General features: G+C 45.0%; 1 protein-coding gene across 3 annotated transcripts in view; it reads left to right on the top strand.

Moving 5' to 3' along the window:
- The first annotated feature begins 1,262 nt into the window (after positions 1-1,262).
- The window catches only part of S1PR4 (sphingosine-1-phosphate receptor 4), a 32,734-nt gene continuing 12,945 nt past the window's right edge, over positions 1,263-21,051 (top strand). Inside the window, exon 1 of one of the 3 annotated variants that reach the window (XM_056552025.1) lies at positions 1,263-1,318. The gene's annotated coding sequence lies outside the window, so the exon portion shown is untranslated. The other 2 variants (XM_056552026.1, XM_056552027.1) reach the window with 2 other exon arrangements.

Here is a 21,051-nt window from a genome sequence, read left to right on the forward strand (position 1 = left end):
ATTGAGCTATCTACAGAATATTATAATCTAAACATTAGCTCAATAGCCTTTAAAGGGAATCTGTCAGCTGTATTTGCTCCTAGGAGCTACAGACACCATTGGGTAGCTATTAGATTAAAAAAGCAATCTCTACCTTTCCTGGAGCTGATGGTGGTTGCCAAACCTATAAAACTGCTTTTTATTCCTCAGCAAAGTGTCAAGGAGGCATGGGAAAGCTTTCAAGTGTCCTAGCCTGCCATGACTTCTTGCTCATCCACACCTCCCAACCACTTCTTCACTGACATACAGAGCCCTCTACAGCACTCAAGAAGGGTCTGGAAGGAGGGCAAGTGAAGAGACATGCCAAGCTGTGGCACTAAAGCAGCTAAACTCCACCTCCTTGACACTTAGCTGAGAAATAAAAAGGAAAGCTTATAAGTTTGACAAACACCATCAGTTCCAAAGGTGTGGTTTGCCTGTATAGTAACAGCTATTCAATGGTGTCTGCAGCTCTTAGCAGCACATACAACTGACAGATTCCTTTTAAGGGGTTCACACATAGCATTTTGGTAAGTATTTTTAAAGTAAAACCAGGAGTGGAACCAACAGAGAAAAACTATAAGGGAAAGTCAAGCATCTTTCTGGTCAGTGTTGTATATAGTCTCAACCCCATGGTATAATGTTATGATACATTGAGGGACATGTCGACCACCAATTTTTGCTGTGGTCAACACTAAGCCGTGCATGGAGTGGAGGTTGCTCCGTGCATAAGGAGAGACGGGATGCTGAGCAGAAGATTGCAGGAGTTCCCAACCGATGAACACACAGCGATCAGATACTTATCCCCTATTATGTGGATAGAAGAACTTATGTACAGGAGTTCCCCTTTAACTTCTGATATATTATAGTTAGTTTTATTTATTGGCCACATGTATACAAATATTCAGTTTTGGCCTTGGCATTAGTTTACCAAAGGTAAAGGTAACAGTACCCCTACTAACAATCTATTGATTCATTGTTACAATAAGACTTGTGCATATTGTTAATGCTATTGTTGTTCTTGGGTTTACAATACTTGTATATCTTCACTGTGTTTCCAAAACTTAAAATTACAATACAATCTGAATAATATGTAAAATAAAATGATTTAACATATCAAGCAAAACTTACAGTTGGTTGAGGCAGCTACCAGTACCCCTGCCTTTCCCCTGGGTGGGGTCCATCCTGAAACCTGTGGTAGAGGTTACAATATTTCCTGTCAATAGTGCGAGATGTCAATTAGCTGTCACTTCTTCAGACATCACCTGCATACATGCACACAGTGACCGTCAGATCCCAGGTGAGCAGGGGATTTAGTGGATGTTTATGGGAAGGCTCCTGCAGCCCATCCTGTTCTATAATAACCACTAGATATACAATGGGATGGAGCAAAAACAAATGAATGTATGGCTTGGAAGAACGATCGATAGATAGAGCAGAATATGCAGAATATTTGTATGTATCATAATATGGTGCAAATTTTTATACTTTCTGAGCATTTAGTCTATTGTTGCTAAAGCAAGGATTTGGGTTTTGTGTGCCTCTTATCTTATGATCCATTCCAGGTTTTTCCTTATTGGAACACTTATTAGAAAAGAGACATATACACAAATATTTGGAATAAACTATTTTTTTTCATGGACACATTTTCTCATTTGCAGATAATGTTCTAGTGCATTCTAGTACATGTATTTTCTCAGCTGGACTCTTAGATTGTCTGGGGTTCCCCCATAAATTCTCATGGTACTCTGCTGATAAAGATCAGCACTGGGGAAGAAGTTTATCTCTGAGCAGTTGCAGTTTAGTGTTACCTACTGTCTCAAATTTTGTATATATATTTAGCTTGGGGCAAAATTTATGGTGTTACTCCATGCCTATGAGACTGCTTTTGTGGGAAAACTCTGGCTTTAGACGGTCACTCTTTAACCATCACATTTAACAGGAAAAGTTTGTGCCTGAAATTATTTATGGTAGTTCTTGCAAGCAATGTTTATGAGGGCAGTTTATGCCTGAAACTGTGTATGGGTACATACTAGCAATGTTTTTAGGGGTACTTTGGCTGGTTATGCTTAGGGAGACATAATTAAACTGTTAATGGGGGTAAACTGGCTTTGGTAGTGAGGCACAATCAGGTTGTAATCATGGAAGCATGGCCAGTATTTAAAGTGTACCTGTCATTAAATTTTTTATATAATGAAGATAATACCATTAGTTGTATATTTTTATTATGTATTGGTTAGAAATGTGTATATTTTTGGGTGAAAAAATTCTGTCTTTCAGCTAGGGGAGGGCAGGACAAGCAGGGCTCTATGCAGACTCCTGGCTTGTCAATCAGCCTGCTGCGTGAGCTGGAGGCATGTCACAGAGCCCCACTGCATAGAACCCTGCTTGTCCTCATTGCACAGAGCCCTGCTTGTCCTCAGTGTACACAGCCCTGCTTGTCCTCAGTGTACAGAGCCCTGATTGTCCTCAGTGCACAGAGCCATGCTTGTCCTCATTGCACAGAGCCCTGCTTGTCCTCAGTGTACACAGCCCTGCTTGTCCTCAGTGTACAGAGCCCTGCTTCTCCTCAGTGCACAGAGCCCTGCTTGTCCTCATTGCACAGAGCCCTGCTTGTCCTCAGTGTACATAGCCCTGCTTGTCCTCAGTGTACAGAGCCCTGCTTGTCCTCAGTGCACAGAGCCCTGCTTGTCCTCATTGCACAGAACCCTGCTTGTCCTCAGTGTACACAGCCCTGCTTGTCCTCATTGCACAGAGCCCTGCTTGTCCTCAGTGTATAGAGCCCTGCTTGTCCTCAGTGTACAGAGCCCTTCTTGTCCTCAGTGTACAGAGCCCTGCTTGTCCTCAGTACACAGAGCACTATTTGTCCTCAGTGTACAGAGCCCTGCTTGTCCTCAGTGTATAGAGCCCTGCTTGTCCTCAGTGTACAGGGCCCTGATTGTCCTCAGTGTACAGAGCTCTGCTTGTCCTCAGTGTACAGAGCCCTGCTTGTGCTCACTGCATAGAGCCCTGATTGTCCTCAGTGTACAGAGCCCTGCTTGTCCTCAGTGTACAGAGCTCTGCTTGTCCTCAGTGTACAGAGCCCTGCTTGTCCTCACTGCATAGAGCCCTGATTGTCCTCAGTGTACAGAGCCCTGCTTGTCCTCAGTGTACAGAGCTCGGCTTGTCCTCAGTGTACAGAGCCCTGCTTGTCCTCACTGCATAGAGCCCTGATTGTCCTCAGTGTACAGAGCCCTGCTTCTCCTCAGTGTACAGAGCCCTGCTTGTCCTCACTGCATAGAGCCCTGATTGTCCTCAGTGTACAGAGCCCTGCTTGTCCTCCCTGCACAGAGCCCTGCTTGTCCTCAGTGTACAGAGACCTGCTTGTCCTCCGTGTACAGTGCCCTGCTTGTCCTCAGTGCACAGAGCCCTACTTGTCCTCAGTGTACAGAGCCCTGCTTGTCCTCACTGCACAGAGCCCTGCTTGTCCTCAGTGTACAGAGTCCTGCTTATCCTCACTGCATAGAGCCCTGATTGTCCTCACTGCACAGAGCCCTGCTTGTCCTCAGTGTACATAGCCCTGCTTGTCCTCAGTGTACAGAGCCCTGCTTGTCCTCAGTGCACAGAGCCCTGCTTGTCCTCATTGCACAGAACCCTGCTTGTCCTCAGTGTACACAGCCCTGCTTGTCCTCATTGCACAGAGCCCTGCTTGTCCTCAGTGTATAGAGCCCTGCTTGTCCTCAGTGTACAGAGCCCTTCTTGTCCTCAGTGTACAGAGCCCTGCTTGTCCTCAGTACACAGAGCACTATTTGTCCTCAGTGTACAGAGCCCTGCTTGTCCTCAGTGTATAGAGCCCTGCTTGTCCTCAGTGTACAGGGCCCTGATTGTCCTCAGTGTACAGAGCTCTGCTTGTCCTCAGTGTACAGAGCCCTGCTTGTGCTCACTGCATAGAGCCCTGATTGTCCTCAGTGTACAGAGCCCTGCTTGTCCTCAGTGTACAGAGCTCTGCTTGTCCTCAGTGTACAGAGCCCTGCTTGTCCTCACTGCATAGAGCCCTGATTGTCCTCAGTGTACAGAGCCCTGCTTGTCCTCAGTGTACAGAGCTCGGCTTGTCCTCAGTGTACAGAGCCCTGCTTGTCCTCACTGCATAGAGCCCTGATTGTCCTCAGTGTACAGAGCCCTGCTTCTCCTCAGTGTACAGAGCCCTGCTTGTCCTCACTGCATAGAGCCCTGATTGTCCTCAGTGTACAGAGCCCTGCTTGTCCTCCCTGCACAGAGCCCTGCTTGTCCTCAGTGTACAGAGACCTGCTTGTCCTCCGTGTACAGTGCCCTGCTTGTCCTCAGTGCACAGAGCCCTACTTGTCCTCAGTGTACAGAGCCCTGCTTGTCCTCACTGCACAGAGCCCTGCTTGTCCTCAGTGTACAGAGCCCTGCTTGTCCTCAGTACACAGAGCACTATTTGTCCTCAGTGTACAGAGCCCTGCTTGTCCTCAGTGTATAGAGCCCTGCTTGTCCTCAGTGTACAGGGCCCTGATTGTCCTCAGTGTACAGAGCTCTGCTTGTCCTCAGTGTACAGAGCCCTGCTTGTGCTCACTGCATAGAGCCCTGATTGTCCTCAGTGTACAGAGCCCTGCTTGTCCTCAGTGTACAGAGCTCTGCTTGTCCTCAGTGTACAGAGCCCTGCTTGTCCTCACTGCATAGAGCCCTGATTGTCCTCAGTGTACAGAGCCCTGCTTGTCCTCAGTGTACAGAGCTCGGCTTGTCCTCAGTGTACAGAGCCCTGCTTGTCCTCACTGCATAGAGCCCTGATTGTCCTCAGTGTACAGAGCCCTGCTTCTCCTCAGTGTACAGAGCCCTGCTTGTCCTCACTGCATAGAGCCCTGATTGTCCTCAGTGTACAGAGCCCTGCTTGTCCTCCCTGCACAGAGCCCTGCTTGTCCTCAGTGTACAGAGACCTGCTTGTCCTCCGTGTACAGTGCCCTGCTTGTCCTCAGTGCACAGAGCCCTACTTGTCCTCAGTGTACAGAGCCCTGCTTGTCCTCACTGCACAGAGCCCTGCTTGTCCTCAGTGTACAGAGTCCTGCTTATCCTCACTGCATAGAGCCCTGATTGTCCTCAGTGTACAGAGCCCTGCTTGTCCTCACTGCACAGAGCCCTGCTTGTCCACAGTGTACGGAGCCCTGCTTGTCCTCAGTGTACAGAGCCCTGCTTGTCTTCAGTGACAGAGTCCTTCTTGTCCTCACTGCACAGAGCCCTGCTTGTCCTCACTGCACAGATCCCTTCTTATCCTCAATGTACAGAGACCTGCTTGTCCTCCGTGTACAGTGCCCTGCTTGTCCTCAGTGCACAGAGCCCTACTTGTCCTCAGTGTACAGAGCCCTGCTTGTCCTCAGTGTACAGAGCTCCGCTTGTCCTCAGTGTACAGAGCCCTGCTTGTCCTCACTGCATAGAGCCCTGATTGTTCTCAGTGTACAGAGCCCTGCTTCTCCTCAGTGTACAGAGCCCTGCTTGTCCTCACTGCATAGAGCCCTGATTGTCCTCAGTGTACAGAGCCCTGCTTGTCCTCACTGCCCAGAGCCCTGCTTGTCCTCAGTGTACAGAGACATGCTTGTCCTGACTGCACAGATCCCTTCTTATCCTCAGTGTACAGAGCCCTGCTTGTCCTCCGTGTACAGTGCTCTGCTTGTCCTCAGTGCACAGAGCCCTGCTTGTCCTCACTGCACAGAGCCCTGCTTGTCCTCACTGCATAGAGCCCTGATTGTCCTCAGTGTACAGAGCCCTGCTTGTCCTCACTGCACAGGACCCTGCTTGTCCTCAGCGTACAAAGCCCTGCTTATCCTCAGTATACAGAGCCCTGCTTGTCCTCACTGCATAGAGCCCTGATTGTCCTCAATGTACAGAGCCCTGCTTCTGCTCAGTGTACAGAGCCCTGCTTGTCCTCACGGCATAGAGCCCTGATTGTCCTCAGTGTACAGAGCCCTAATTGTCCTCACTGCACAGATCCCTGCTTGTCCTCACTGCACAGAGCCCTGCTTGTCCTCAGTGTACAGAGTCCTGCTTGTCCTCACTGCACAGAGCCCTGTTTGTCCTCAGTGTACAGAGCCCTGCTTGTCCTCAGTGTACAGATCCCTGCTTGTCTTAAGTGCACAGAACCCTGCTTGTCCTCACTTCACAGAGCTCTGCTTGTCCTCAGTGTACAGAGCCCTGCTTGTCCTCACTTCATAGAGCTCTGCTTGTCCTCAGTGTACAGAGCCCTGCTTGTCCTCAGTGTACAGAGCCCTGCTTGTTCTCAGTGCATAGAGCCCTGCTTATCCTCAGTGCACAGAGCCCTGCTAGTCCTCAGTGTACAGAGCCATGCTTGTCCTCAGTGACAGAGCCCTGCTTATCCTCAGTGCATAGAGCCCTGCTTATCCTCAGTGCATAGAGCCCTGCTTGTCCTCAGTGTACAGAGCCCTGTTTTTCCTCACTGCATAGAGCCCTGATTGTCCTCAGTGTACAGAGCCCTGCTTGTCCTCACTGCACAGAACCCTGCTTGTCCTCAGTGTACAGAGCCCTGCTTGTCCTCAGTGTACAGAGCTCTGCTTGTCCTCAGTGTACAGAGCCCTGCTTGTCCTCACTGCATAGAGCCCTGATTGTCCTCAGTGTACAAAGCCCTGCTTGTCCTCACTGCACAGAGCCCTGCTTGTCCTCAGTGTACAGAGCCGTGCTTGTCCTCAGTGTACAGAGCCCTGCTTGTCCTCAGTGTACAGAGCCCTGCTTGTCTTCAGTGACAGAGTCCTGCTTGTCCTCACTGCACAGAGCCCTGCTTGTCCTCACTGCACAGAGCCCTCTTTGTCCTCACTGTACAGAGCCCTGCTTGTCCTCACTGCACAGAGCCCTGTTTGTCCTCAGTGTACAGAGCCCTGCTTATCCTCAGTGTGCAGAGCACTGCTTGTCCTCAGTGTACAGAGCCCTGCTTGTCCTCAGTGACAGAGCCCTGCTTGTCCTCATTGCACAGAGCCCTGCTTGTCCTCAGTGTACAGAGCCCTGCTTGTCCGCACTGCACAGAGCCCTGCTTGTCCTCAGTATACATAGCCCCTCTTGTCCTCAGTGTACAGAGTCCTGCTTATTCTCAGTGCACAGAGCCCTGCTTGTCCTCAGTGTACAGATCCCTGCTTGTCCTCAGTGTACAGAGCCCTTCTTGTTCTCAGTGCACAGAGCCCTGCTTTTCCTCAGTGCACAGAGCCCTGCTTGTCCTCAGTGCACAGAGCCCTGATTGTCCTCAGTGCACAGAGCCCTGATTGTCCTCACTGCAAAGAGCCCTGCTTGTCCTCTGTTCAGAGCCCAGCTTGTCCACCCACACTTCTAGTAGTTGGACTCCTCACAGAGACACACAGGCAATAGCTGCAGGGACACAAATATACAAATAGTTTTAGCCGATTACATATTACAAATGTACAACATTTTATTTTCTACATTATATAAAATGTTTTTGCTAATGACAGGTACACTATAAAGGCATACATCTATGCCCACATAGATCATTGAAGTGTAGACTCTGATAGTGTCATACTCTAATTTAATATGTTTTTTATGTTCATATGTAGACATGAGCGAATAAAACAAAATTGATTTGGCAGATTCGCCGAATTTTCCGAAAAAATCGGTAAGATCCGAATAAATTTGCGTTGAATCGCTATTAAAAACAGCTATTTCCAGGCTACAGAGAGCCTCTATAGGGGTGTAGAACACTTTGTCTTGTAACACGCATAGGGAGTGTGCTGGGGTAGTGAAACAATACTGTTATTTAGTATGACATGCCAATTACAGGCGTCGCTATTAGAATCACTGCCGCAGAGCGTCTGAATGTGGCAGCAGGGTCTAGAGACCATATGGCGTCAAAACTGAAGACATTAAAGAGATTTTTGAGATGTCAATTGAAGAGTTTAAAGAGATTAACAAGTTTAATGTACCACCAGCAGCATGAGTTCATATGGCGGCACAATCACAGAGCCTGGAGGTGGCAGCAGCATGACGAGACCATATGGCGGCAGAATGACACACCCTGGAGGTGGTGGCAGCCTATGTAGGCCGCAGAGCGGCACAATGACAGAGCCTGGAGGTGGCATTAGCATGTGGAGACCATATGGAGGGAGAATGACACAGCCTAGAGGTGGCGGCAGCATGAGGAGACCATATGGAAGCAGAATAACAGAGCCTGGAGGTGGCGGCAGCCAATTTAGGCCACAGAGCAGCACAATGACAGAGCCTGAAGGTGGCAGCAGCATGAGGAGATCATATGGCGGCACAGTGACAGAGCCGGGAGGTAACAGCAGCATGAAGAGACTATAGGGCGGCAGAATGACAGAGCTTGGAGGTGGAAGCAGCATGAGGAGACTATACGGCGGGACAATCACACAACTTGGAGTTGGCAGCAGAAGCATCAGGAGTCTTGAAAGTGACCCAGTGACAGAGTGGGGCGGTGGGTGGCAAAACCAATACTCGCTGACGAAGGTGGGTGAAAGAAGGAGCACTTGGCATCAGATGTGTGGCATCAGGCGGGTGGCAGGATCAGAATAGTAGCTGAGGCAGGAAGGCAGAAGAAACCGGTCTCTTTTGTCAAAGTGTTGGTGTGCACAAGTAAGTATTGAGGATATGCATTAGCTAAAACTTAACTTTTAATAATATTCTTATGATAAAATAAATAGACCCAAATTTTTTTTTACATCTAACAAAAGGAAAGGTGTGCGAAAAACACCATGTGCCACCTACACCACCAACTATTGATGTGATGCAAAGACCTCTAAAAGGTGGAAGGGAAAAACGTCCATTGTAACAGGTGGGGTTAAAAATTGACGCTGTATGGCCCTACTCTAGCCCTATTAATTCCCTTCTTGGCAAGTGTTACACGCCCTAAAAAAATGCGGCCCCACACAGGAACCTCTCCCTATTTCCACCTAAAAACCCTGGGAAATAGCAAGGTTTTAGGTGGAAATAGGGAGAGATTTCTGTGTGGGGCCGCCCTTTTTAGGGCGAGTAACACTTGCCAAGAAGGGAATTAATAGGGCGAAAGTTAGTTTCTACTTGTTTTTTTTTTGTGGCCCAAAAAAAGCCCAAAAAAAAGTTGCCAGAAAAAACGCCACAGCATTTTCCTGTGTTTTTTGTCTTTGAGTGGAAATTGCATTTTTGGCCTCTTTGACATTTTTTCAAAATTTGTTGGGTACTTAAAAAAAAAACAAATAAAAAAGGTTGCAATCGTGATGGAAAAAAACATATGAAAAAAATTTATATTTTTTTTACAATTTTAATTAATTGTTAATAAAGTGTGTGGTGTTTCACTTTTTTCTCTCTATTTTTTTAATTTTTTAGGTAGTACTACAACTGACTGTTCCATGATGGGAGTAGTAGTACCTGTATTAATATAATAAACATATTGCCCTGGGTGTCACTCCTGACACCCGATGCGATTGTCCATAATATAGCAGAGATGTAGAGCGGCTCTATACAGCGCTCGCATCTCTGCTCTTTACTCCGGCCAGTGATGTGAATAGAACATTACTCATTCATGAGTGGTCAGTGGCCAGATAGTTGCAGCCAATCCCCACTCTAAGAGGGAAATATGAATGAGCGATGTTCTATTCATATGACTGGCCAGCTGAAGTATAGTGCAGAGATGCGAGCACTGTAGAGAGCCGCTCCGTATCTCTGCAATAGATGGGACAATCGCATCGGGTATCTGGAGTGACACCCGCTGTTATCTGTCCTTAACTGCAGGTACTACTACTCCCGACATGCTGGGAGCTGTAGTACCTGCATTAATAGACAGACCGCAGTGAGTGTAACTTCTGATACCTGTTGCGATCTGTCTATTAATGCAGGTACTACAGCTCCCAGCATGGAGCAGAGTGTGCTCCATGTTGGGAGCAGTAGTAACTGCAGTTAAGGGAAGATTACAGCGGATGTCACTTCTGACACCTGCTGGGATCCTCCTGTATAATGTATAGATGCGGCTGGCTGCTCTTCTATGGTCCCCTGCACTGACGTATATATATACCTATTCATATTTCCCACAGAAAGTTGTGATTGGCTGGAACCAAGGCAGTGCAGGGGACAATAGAAGAGCAGCTGGCCGCATCTATCAATTATACAGAAGGATCGCAATGGACCCAGGGCGATCTGTCAATTAGTACAGGTACTACTACTCCCATCATGGAACAGTGTGTTCCCTGCTGGGAGTAGTAGTACTACCTAAAAAATTTAATAAAAAAAGAACATTGTTATTATTGTCAGCTACATTTTTAGTGCCCTGCCTGCCCACATAAATTGATCCCTGTTTTAAAAATTTCTAAAAATTTCGTTATAAAAAAGGTAAATTTCGTTAGATCCATTTTTTTCCATCACTACTGTATCTTTTTTTATTAGATTTTTTTAATGGTACCCTACAAAATATTATTAAAAAAGGTATCTCAATCACTTTTTTGAATCTCAAAAGTCCAAATACGAATAAAACCATCTGCAAAAATGCCAAAGTTAAAACCCACATGTCGTTTTTCTTGGCGTTTTTTTATTCCCATAGACTTCTATGGGAGAAAAATGCCATGATTTCAGGGGGAAAAAATGCCATAGGCTCAAAATGTTGCGACTTTGCGAAACCGCCAAGGAGCTGAAAAACACCAACAAAGAGTGAAAAAATGCCAAAAGGATTTTAAAAATGGCAACTGAAAAACGCAAAGGGGAAAAAGAATTTTGCGATTTCTCATTGATTTACAGCTAACATCTGGCTGCAGTATTTTTTTCAATGAAAAAACGCCATGGGGGCGGTTTTTGAGTTTTTTTTTTGGGGGGGGGGGGGGGGACAAACAAACAAAAAAAAAACAAGTAGAAACTTAGCCTTACAGGGTCAGTTTTTTACCCCCACCTGTTACAATGGACAATACCTTGTTCCCTTCCACCTTTTAGAGGTCTTTGCATCACATCAATACTTGGTGGTGTAGGTGGCACATGGTGTTTTTTGCACACCTTTCCTTTTGTTTCATTTTAAAAACATTTTGGGTCCATATATTTTATCCTCAGAATATTATTAAAAGTTAAGTTTTAGTTAATGCATATCCTCAATACTTACTTGTGGTCTGATGTGGAGGAATTTCTGTATCTGGAGAGCAGCACCTTAAATATTTTTTGCTGCATCCATATTTGTAAAGTGTTGGTGTGGCACCATTGTTAGTCTAGTCTGATGCATCAGGCATTGGTGGGTGGAAATCCTGGCTGATCCACGCCTGATTCCTCTTGACAAAGGTCAGTCTCTCCACAGGCGAGTTCTCCTTGGGGTTACTATGGCCCCCGCAGCACTAAACACCTGCTCTGATGGCACACTGCTGGCTGAGCAGGACAGCTTTTCCAGTGCAAACTCTGCTAGTTGCAGCCACAAATGCAGTTTGGCTGCCCAGAAGTCCAGCGGATTTCTGGGCAGCCAAATGGGGGTTGGTGGGGTCATGCCCAAGTATGCTACCACCTGCTGGTTCAGGTTCTGCTCCAGGTCTACCTACTGTTGAGGAGTTGCTTGACTATGTGGGTGAAGAAAGCTACTCATCAGGGACTGTAGACTCAGGCTGCTTCTGATGGAGCTGGTACTGCTCCTGCCACCCCACCCCTCCCCAGCAGCCATGGCAGTGGAACGTGAGCACAGAGGGCCCCCCCAGTCAGACCTGTGAGAGGATGGATGATGACGCAGATAGGCATTGGCCAACTGACTACATAGGATGTCTCTGTAGTAGGTCAGTTTGACTTCCCTCTCAGTGGGTGTAGAAAAAGGCCCCTATTTTGTGCCGGTAGCGAGGGTCCAACAAGGTGGAGAGCCAAAAGTCATCCCGCTGCCGAATGGTGACAATTTGGCAGTCACTACGCAAGCAAGTGAGCATGCATCGTGCCATTTGTGCAAGTGAATCGGAGGGACTCCCTGCCTCCATCTCATCTGCATACTGCCACAGTGTGTCTGGGTCCTCTGTCTCGCCTTCCTCATCGGCTTTTCTGGCTGCTCCTGCTCCCCCTCTCCTGTCAGATGAGTATAAAAACCACCCAATTCACTACACATTGCTTGTGCTCCACTGTCCCCCTCCTCCTCCTCTTCCAGTTCAGCCCCCACTGGGCTCATGTGGCTGTGAGATGTAGGCACCATGTCTCCAGTGCCCTAGCCAGCCATTGTTTCCACCATCTGTTGTAGGAAACTAAGCAGTGGAGTAACATTGTTCATCCCGTAATCCTGGCAGCTGATAAATTATGTAACTTCCTCAAAGGGCCTCAGCAAACGGCAAGTGTCACATATGAGCTGCCACTGGTTGACATTGAAGTTACACAGGTGAGTACCCCTATCCGCTTGGATCATCAAGAAATTGTTGATGGCCTTTCTGTCTTCGTATAGTCAGTCCAACACATGGAGGGTGGAATTCCAACGGATGGAAACGTCGCATATCAGACTATGTTGGGGGATGCCGTTCTGACGCTGCAACTCACGGAGGGTGTTCTTTGCGGTGTACGAGTGGCTGAAGTGTATGCAAAGTTTCGTTGCCATTGTTAGGAAATGCTTGAACATGTGTGTCATGCAGAGCACATGGCTCAGACTTCTTTGATGCAGCACAGACAAGATGTTCTTCCCTTTGTCGGTCACTATGGTTCCTATTTCCAGTTGTCGCGGAGATAGCCATAATTCGATTTCTTGACGAATCACTTTAAGCAGTTCCACTCCTGTGTTCGCAAAGGCAAAGCAGGTAAAAAAACTGCGTGAAACATCCGTGCCCTGCACACATGGTATACTGGAGGAGCACTGTGACTTGTCCGTGCAGTGGAGGCTGAGGACATGGTGGAGGATGAGGAGGCAGAGTTGGACATTGTTGCAGGACCAACGTCATGACAGTGTGAAGGAGGAAGCAGCGTGATCTGGTGTGGCTGTGCAGGAACCACATTCACCCAGTAGCTGTAAAAGACATGTATTTTTCCTGACCGTAGTTACAGCTCCACGCGTCGGCGCTGCCTAGCACTTTGGTACACACCGACAGGTTCAAGGACTGGCCCACTTTCTGTTCTACATATTTGTGCAGGGCTGGTACTCCACATCACTGATGTCATCCTCAAGTTCCTCGACGGTGTCTGTTTTAGGAGCCTGAACTCTCGCAACACCAACACTCTCGCAAGTTGATCATCCTCGATGTATAGTGGAGCTGAGCCCACAGCATACAATACTTCTCTGGAGGAGGGAACAGCATAGAACAGAGGCAGTTGGAGGACAGGGACTGCTCCTGGGCCATGCCAACTGAGGGTTGAGTCTGAGGAACCCACCGACTGTTGACTGGGGGTGTCAGATATCACTTGTGATGAAGTGGATGACCGAGTTAATCAATCAATGACGGCAAATGGATTGCTGGTCGAAACATGACCGCTAGCTGAGGCGAGCTCAGGCCTTCTCTCTGTGACTCCTGCTGCTACGCGCCAATACTCTGCTGCGACCTCTACCTGTGCCTGATGAATTTAGGCCTCTGTCATTCTGTCACATTTAGGACTGGCACTTCTCTGCTTGTAGAACAGTGGTGTGTACATGTATTTTACTTTTTATAGAGCAATACGCCCCTATACGGCTACAACAGAAACTTGCAGAACACTCAATGTGTGTGTATATATCCCTGCTTTTACACTAACAGGCCACTATACGCTTGAAACAGAAAGCACGTACAACTGCTGGGTGCATATATATTTCACTTATTTTAGGATAATACGCCCCAGTACAGTTGCGCCAGAAATAAGCGTAACAATCTAGTGCGTAAGTCTTTTAGTGCTTTTACACTAACTGCCCTTTTTAGCTTTAACTAGAAAAAATTTAGAACTGCTGAGTGCATATAAATTTCACTTATTTTAGGATAATACGCCTCGTACGGTTGCACCAGAAATAAGCGTAACAATCTAGTGCGTAAAAACGTAGAACTGCTGAGTGCGTATAGATATATATTTCACTTATTTTAGGATAATACGCCCCAGTACGATTGCACTAGAAATAAGCGTAACAATCTTGTGCGTAAGTCTTTAGTGCTTTTACACTAACTGCCCCTATTAGCTTTAAACAGAATAATGTAGAACTGGTGAGTGCAAATATATTTCACTTATTTTAGGATGATACGTCCCAGTACGGTTGCCCCAGAAATAAGCGTAACAATCTAGTGCGTAAGCAAAGACAAAAGGGAAAAAAGAGGGAACGCGCCCCTAGTGTGATATGTTTATAGACAGTGAATAAGTGCAATAAAGGTCACACTTACCACAATGTGTTGCGCTAAGGGCACAACACCATACAGCGTATTAATCAGGTTAGGTTGTCAGCAGCCACGATCCTCCGGTCTATCCTGGTTCACCGGTCCAAATAGCATCAATGAAAAATAGCAAACATGGATCTTTGCAGGCGCATGGACAGCAGTGGATAAAAGTTCATGGAGTCTTCAATTAATATGTTTATTTTACGCACATAAAAGCAACGCGTTTCCTGCCCGTAGCGGGCACTTCATCAGGCAGGTGTGCATGTATACAGGTATCAGAGAAAGCACATTTAAATAGACGGTCCCTACATACAATCAAAAGGTCAAATCAATTAAGCTATTCTGGACAGGATTACGGAGTCCAGGTGAACACAGTTACGTAACAAAAACACCATACAAATGTCTAAACAAACTTATCACAGATAGAGGTATTATAGTCTCTAGTGGATACAGAGACACAGAAAGTTATAAAATCAAGAAAAAAGGAAAATATGATAGCCGCAGAATCTCCAAGCACTGGCTAGCGGACGGGTTTAGGTTCCGGCTGCCCAGTACTAGAGTAGTCTGATTTTATGAATGAGCGACGCTACAGATACTGTAGCGAGGCTGAGAGTGGGCGGGGCCAGTGCATGCACTGGCTGAATATGGATTCATGAATGAACGGCGCTATAGATCCTGTGGCGAAGCCAGTGGTAGGTGGAATAGAAAACACACACTGGCTGGATAGAGAGCAGTGATCATGCGCTAATATTATGTAATAGACTGGAGGAGCACCGCTCACAAGACTGATGATTGGTATTGTTAAATTCAAAACACATGCATCAAACATAAAAACAATAAAGCTGAGAAAAAGATGCTAGCGTGCCATAGGTAGTAGACACAGGGATATTGGTACGTATGTATATGTCTCACTCCATATATATTATATTTCATACCTAATATATATGGAGTGAGACATATACATACGTACCAATATCCCTGTGTCTACTACCCATGGCACCCTAGCATCTTTTTCTCAGCTTTATTGTTTTTATTCTGGTTTATTATTGTTGCCTATGGTTGATGCATGTGTTTTGAATTTAACAGTACCAATCATCAGTCTTGTGAGCTGTGCTCCTCCAGTCTATTACATTAGGCTATAGACTATATTAGATTTTACCACATTAGACCCGATTTTAGATTTTCAATTACCATTACCTGGTTGCTAGGGGTTACTACCCTTTTTATTCATCGGGGTTTGTCTCCGTGTTTCTCACCTGCAACTCTCAGCTTTCTGCCGGCTCCCCTATTACTAGCGGAGCACATGTTTTTTCCATCTATATTTCTCTAATTAATATTAGCGCATGATCACTGCTCTCTATCCAGCCAGTGTGTGTTTTCTATTCCACCTACCACTGGCTTCGCCACAGGATCTATAGCGCCGTTCATTCATGAATCCATATTCAGCCAGTGCATGCACTGCCCCCCCCACTCTCAGCCTCGCTACAGTATCTGTAGCGTCGCTCATTCATAAAATCAGACTACTCTAGTACTGGGCAGCCGGAACCTAAACCCGTCCGCTAGCCAGTGCTTGGAGATTCTGCGGCTATCATATTTTCCTTTTTTCTTGATTTTATAACTTTCTGTGTCTCTGTATCCACTAGAGACTATAATACCTCTATCTGTGATAAGTTTGTTTAGACATTTGTATGGTGTTTTTGTTACGTAACTGTGTTCACCTGGACTCCGTAATCCTGTCCAGAATAGCTTAATTGATTTGACCTTTTGATTGTATGTAGGGACCGTCTATTTAAATGTGCTTTCTCTGATACCTGTATACATGCACACTTGCCTGATGAAGTGCCCGCTACGGGCAGGAAACGCGTTGCTTTTATGTGCGTAAAATAAACATCTATATGTATTGAAGACTCCATGAACTTTTATCCACTGCTGTCCATGCGCCTACAAAGATCCATGTTTGCTATTTTTCATTGATGCAATCTAGTGCGTAAGTCTTTTAGTGCTTTTACATTAACTGCCCCCTATTAGCTTTAACCAGAAAAAAATGTAGAACTGCATTTCTAGTCCGTATATTTTTAACTTTTTTTGTAGAGTAATACACCCCAGTGCGGTTGCCACAGAAAAAAGCGTACTCTCTCTCTCTCGCTCTCTGAACTGTCCCTGCCTGTCTGCCTACCTGCAGTGGTGCGGGCTTGAGGTAAATGGATTCACCCCTGTAAAGATCTGTATTGTCAGTAAAACACAGTGTCTGCTTTCCCAGCAAAAAGTCCCAGAAATTAATATCTTCAGCAATGGCTGCCAAATATATACAGTGGGGATCAAAAGTTTGGGCACCCCAGATAAAAATTTGTATTAATGGAAATAAAGAAGCCAAGGAAAGATGGAAAAATCTCCAAAAGGAATCAAATGACAGATTAGACATTCTTATAATATGTCAACAAAAGTTAGATTTTATTTCCATCATTTACACTTTCAAAATAACAGAAAACAAAAAAATGGCGTCTGCAAAAGTTTGGGCACCCTGCAGAATTTATAGCATGCACTTCCCCCTTTGCAAAGCTGAGACCTGCCAGTGTCATGGATTGTTCCCCATCATCATCTGGGAAGACCAGGGGATGTCAATCTCAAAGGTTTCAAATGCCCAGACTCATCTGACCTTGCCCCAACAATCAGCACCATGGGTTCTTCTAAGCAGTTTGCAAAGCACAAAGGACAAAAAGATGGGGGAAAGAACCTATGTTCTGCACGAATAGTGCTATTCATATTATCATGGTATGGGCCGTGTAGCTATGAATTCCAAACTATAGTATCAAAAACCAAGAGAACACAAAGGAGTAATTTGTTTAAAAAAAAAGTCTGTGTCCAAGAGACACCAATTTTTATTATTTATCAAAAATCAGGAAAAATAACCAATAATCACTCATGATACTTTCCATCCTGTGAATTACTGGAGGAATTCCATTTACTGCTGTTTCTTCATTCAAATATAATTACATTTATCATTGCTATTGTTATGAAACTAGTTTTTAAACCTTTTTTATTTGGTTACCAGGCATGTGATAAATGTGGTTCTAGTGGGGTATTTCATTTCCTTTAGTGGTGAAGGTGGTGGTACTGTGTTCCCCACCATTTAGCATTTTTTCTATGATTTGCACTTTAGCGACTTTTCTCAAAAAGTTGCTAATGATATGTATGTTATCACAGCATAGGTGATTTCATGTTAGTCTACAATGGCACCATTTTTGTATGAATGCATCAAAGTAATGATAAAATCCCCCCACTGTATCTCTCTTCCCTGTACACTCAAGTTCGTCTGCACTGCCATGCACATTTTTGGAAGTCATGCTTGATTAAACGGAAACTGTCATCAGTTTCACACACACTAACCTGTTGGTACAAATATGTAGTGCAGGTGACACTGATGATAATGATACTTACCTGCTCCCAATCCATGGTCCTGTTCCCCCATTATCCTACTTAATCTGGTGGCAGGCTTGGTACGCAGGAGGAGCTTCAGGATCACACTTATGTAATCCCTGCTGTTTCCCCAAGGCTGCTTGCAGACATACCGAGTAAAGAAGCAGCAGCCATGACATCAGAGGGCTCCTGAAGCTCCGCCGTGCACCAAGCCTGCCACCGAAATAAGGAGGATAACAGGTAAACAGGACATCGGATCGGGGGACAGATTCCCTTTAAGGAGAAGGCAAACTTGGGTATGCTGGAAAGAAGGACACAGCACTCCTCCATGTGAATTCATATAATTATAGTACAGTCATAAACAAAGTTTTTCATTAAAGCAATATGGGAAGCATATTTAGAAAAGAAGAAATGTATCTTCAGTACACATCATACTTGACTAAGGCTACGTTTCCAGCAGCAACTAAAGGTATGAGTCCTTCCTTTATATTTCCCATCCCTTTTGGATCCACATCTGGGTTTGGCTCAAAAACTGCTGTGGCACATTTAGGTTAGGTTTCCACACAGGTTTTTTTACTGGCATGTTTTGTAAAACTTCTACTGTAGTTTTTGAACCAAAGACAGAGGTGGATCCATGATGAATATAAATCCTTCCTTTATATTTTCCATGTCTTTGGAATACACTTCTGGCTTTGTTTAAAAAACTACAGTGGCAGTTTTACAAAAAATGCCAGAAAAAAACCTGGAAACCTAGCCTTAAAGAAAAAGTGGAAACACAGCCTAAATCTATTAAGGTAAGCTAGATCATTGTATGGTAACCTTGGGGGATAAAGCCTTGTGGGGTGTAGGGTAGTTAGGGTGTTGCTGTTCAGAATAATAAAGGGAGCTGTTAACCCTTGTCACTCGTGATGCCAGGGTGAGGGTTACATTCTGTAATCTTGATAGGCCTCTTACCACCCTTCCCAAGAGCAATAGGTGAATGCAGAATAAAGGATTGTCCACAACCACTGTTAACTGAAAACTTGCAGGAACTTTTACTGAAGAATTTCTGTACATGCAGCAATAGTAACAGTCCAGATAACAGAGTCTCTATAGATATAGCTGAGCAGCGATTGACAGTTGGTTGGGATCAGATAAGCTCAATTCAGCTTCTCAGAGATTTTGTAGTATAGATCCGCTGGATTTAAGGGTGCGTTTAGGTCCAGTGATCTTGCGGGGAGTAGCGGGGAATTGCTTAGTATAACCGCTTTTTTATAGGCCGAGGCCGCAAGGCTTTGGCCTAGTAAATTGTCTTGTAAGCTGCGGAGGTCCTACCTCATCCAGAATCAGCAACCCAAGAGAGCGAGTAATGGCCGCGGCTCCCTTATATGGGAAGGGGCTGGCCATTTTGGATTGGTCCATAACAACTGTCACTCACCGTTACATTGCATTGTAGGTGAACATGTCCTGAGAACCACCAAAGGTCCTTTAGCAAAACCATAGAGTTCTGACCCTAATCACATGACCCGCAGGTCCTGCTACGCTGAACAGGTAGGCATTTTGATACATACATATTTATACTACTATAGAAGAGGGACCCCGACATTCCTAGGGACTCTGACTATGGGCACCTCTACAAAGGTACAGTATGAAATACGGTATCGGGACACAACAATTGCTTTATAACAGTTATCCAGCTAGACCATATCTGATGGAAATCACTAACACACCAACCTTTGGAATTTTTTTCACACATAAGAGAAAATTGAAAGACTTTGGGGGAGATTTATTAAAATCTGTGCAGAGGAAAAGTTGACCAGTTGCCCATAGCGACCAATCAGATCGCTTCTCTCATTTTTAAAAAGTCTTCTGAAAAATTAAAGAAGAGATTTGATTGGTCACTATGGCAACTGGTCAACTTTTGTTCTGCACAGGTTTTGATAAATCTCCCTCTTTGTTCTAAAAATCCTTCATTACTAGGCAGTCCCACCATATAGGGTGAATGGAACCACTGGAAGACTGGCAGTGCCAACATATCTTGGAAGTTAGATAAAAGAGCTTATATAGGGTAGAAGGACAACTATGCCACCTCATTACTAATTTGAAGTAATTATCCTGTATGAAACATGCATTCAACATCATGTTGGTCAGAAGAATAGCCTTTATTCACTTTTCACCTCATTGTAGGAAAGGAGAAATTTTTAAGAAAAAAGCTCAGTGCAGCAATGTGAATCCCTTAGTGCAGCAGAGGTGCAGTCACTCGATATCTCAAACAATTTACCTTAAAACATTGCTAAATTGACTATATATATATATATATATATATATATATATATATATATATATATTGTTATATTGGTTTAAGGAGGGAAAAGTGGTCTGGGGGTTGGAAATAAAGATAGCAAACCAATCTGAGGATCCAGGTTGATACAGGCCACATTTAAATACTTCATCACATGGCTATACAACAAAGGGGACTGGGTACACATACCCATGTACACACCCATGCCATAGACATTTTTTCCTTATTATTTATCACAGAGATGAAGACCAACACTTACCAGCTCAAAAGTGCCTTTCAAGAAAGCCATGTAAACCTAGTCAAATGCCTTTTTGGCCTCGATTCACACCAGACAAACCTCCATTCCTGTGGTTATGACTTTAAATGCAGTGTTTGCCATTGCCTCCCTATGCCTAATGAATTCCAACTGATCCTTGATGAGCACAGAAGAATTCACTGAGGATAGCAAAGAGCTTGATATCAATAATAATGAAGACTGAGATGACATTAGGGTGTGATATTGGTTTCCTCTCCAGTTTCAGTAGAAAAAAATAAGCATTTTTGAGATTTAGATGCAAAGTGGCAAGTTACGAAAAGACCTTTGACAGGGAAAGGGAAGAGATGAAAGTTTGATAAAACCTATGACTGAACCCATAAGGACCTAGATAGTGCCAAGTATAAAGCCCTAGATAGTACCTTCTCAGTAACTGTCTTCACTTCTCGCTACATGAAATCCTCTTTCAGTGCTCTTTACTTAGAATAATTAGTTAAAATAGCAAACTACACTGAAACAATGCTACAATGAAAAATCATAAATAAATACCGGGATATATATATGTCCCTGGTGGATTGGTATGTAATAGGAATCAGCTAGATTAGGGCTTCATACATGACCTCCTACACACAATGTATAGGCCCCCAGGACCAAGGACAGTACCGAAACGTACGTTGGGGTGGCGTCACTCCTGCTTCACTTCCTTGTATTTTTCACATTTTCTGAAACTTTTTCATTGGGCTTGTATTTTATGCTCGCTCTTTTACATGTTTAGAGACTAGTGTCTGTTTACCTATATGCAATTCATATTTCTGCCCTTGATTTGCACA

The sequence above is a fragment of the Hyla sarda genome, chromosome 1 (genome assembly GCF_029499605.1).
Source record: "Hyla sarda isolate aHylSar1 chromosome 1, aHylSar1.hap1, whole genome shotgun sequence".
Taxonomy (NCBI): domain Eukaryota; kingdom Metazoa; phylum Chordata; class Amphibia; order Anura; family Hylidae; genus Hyla; species Hyla sarda.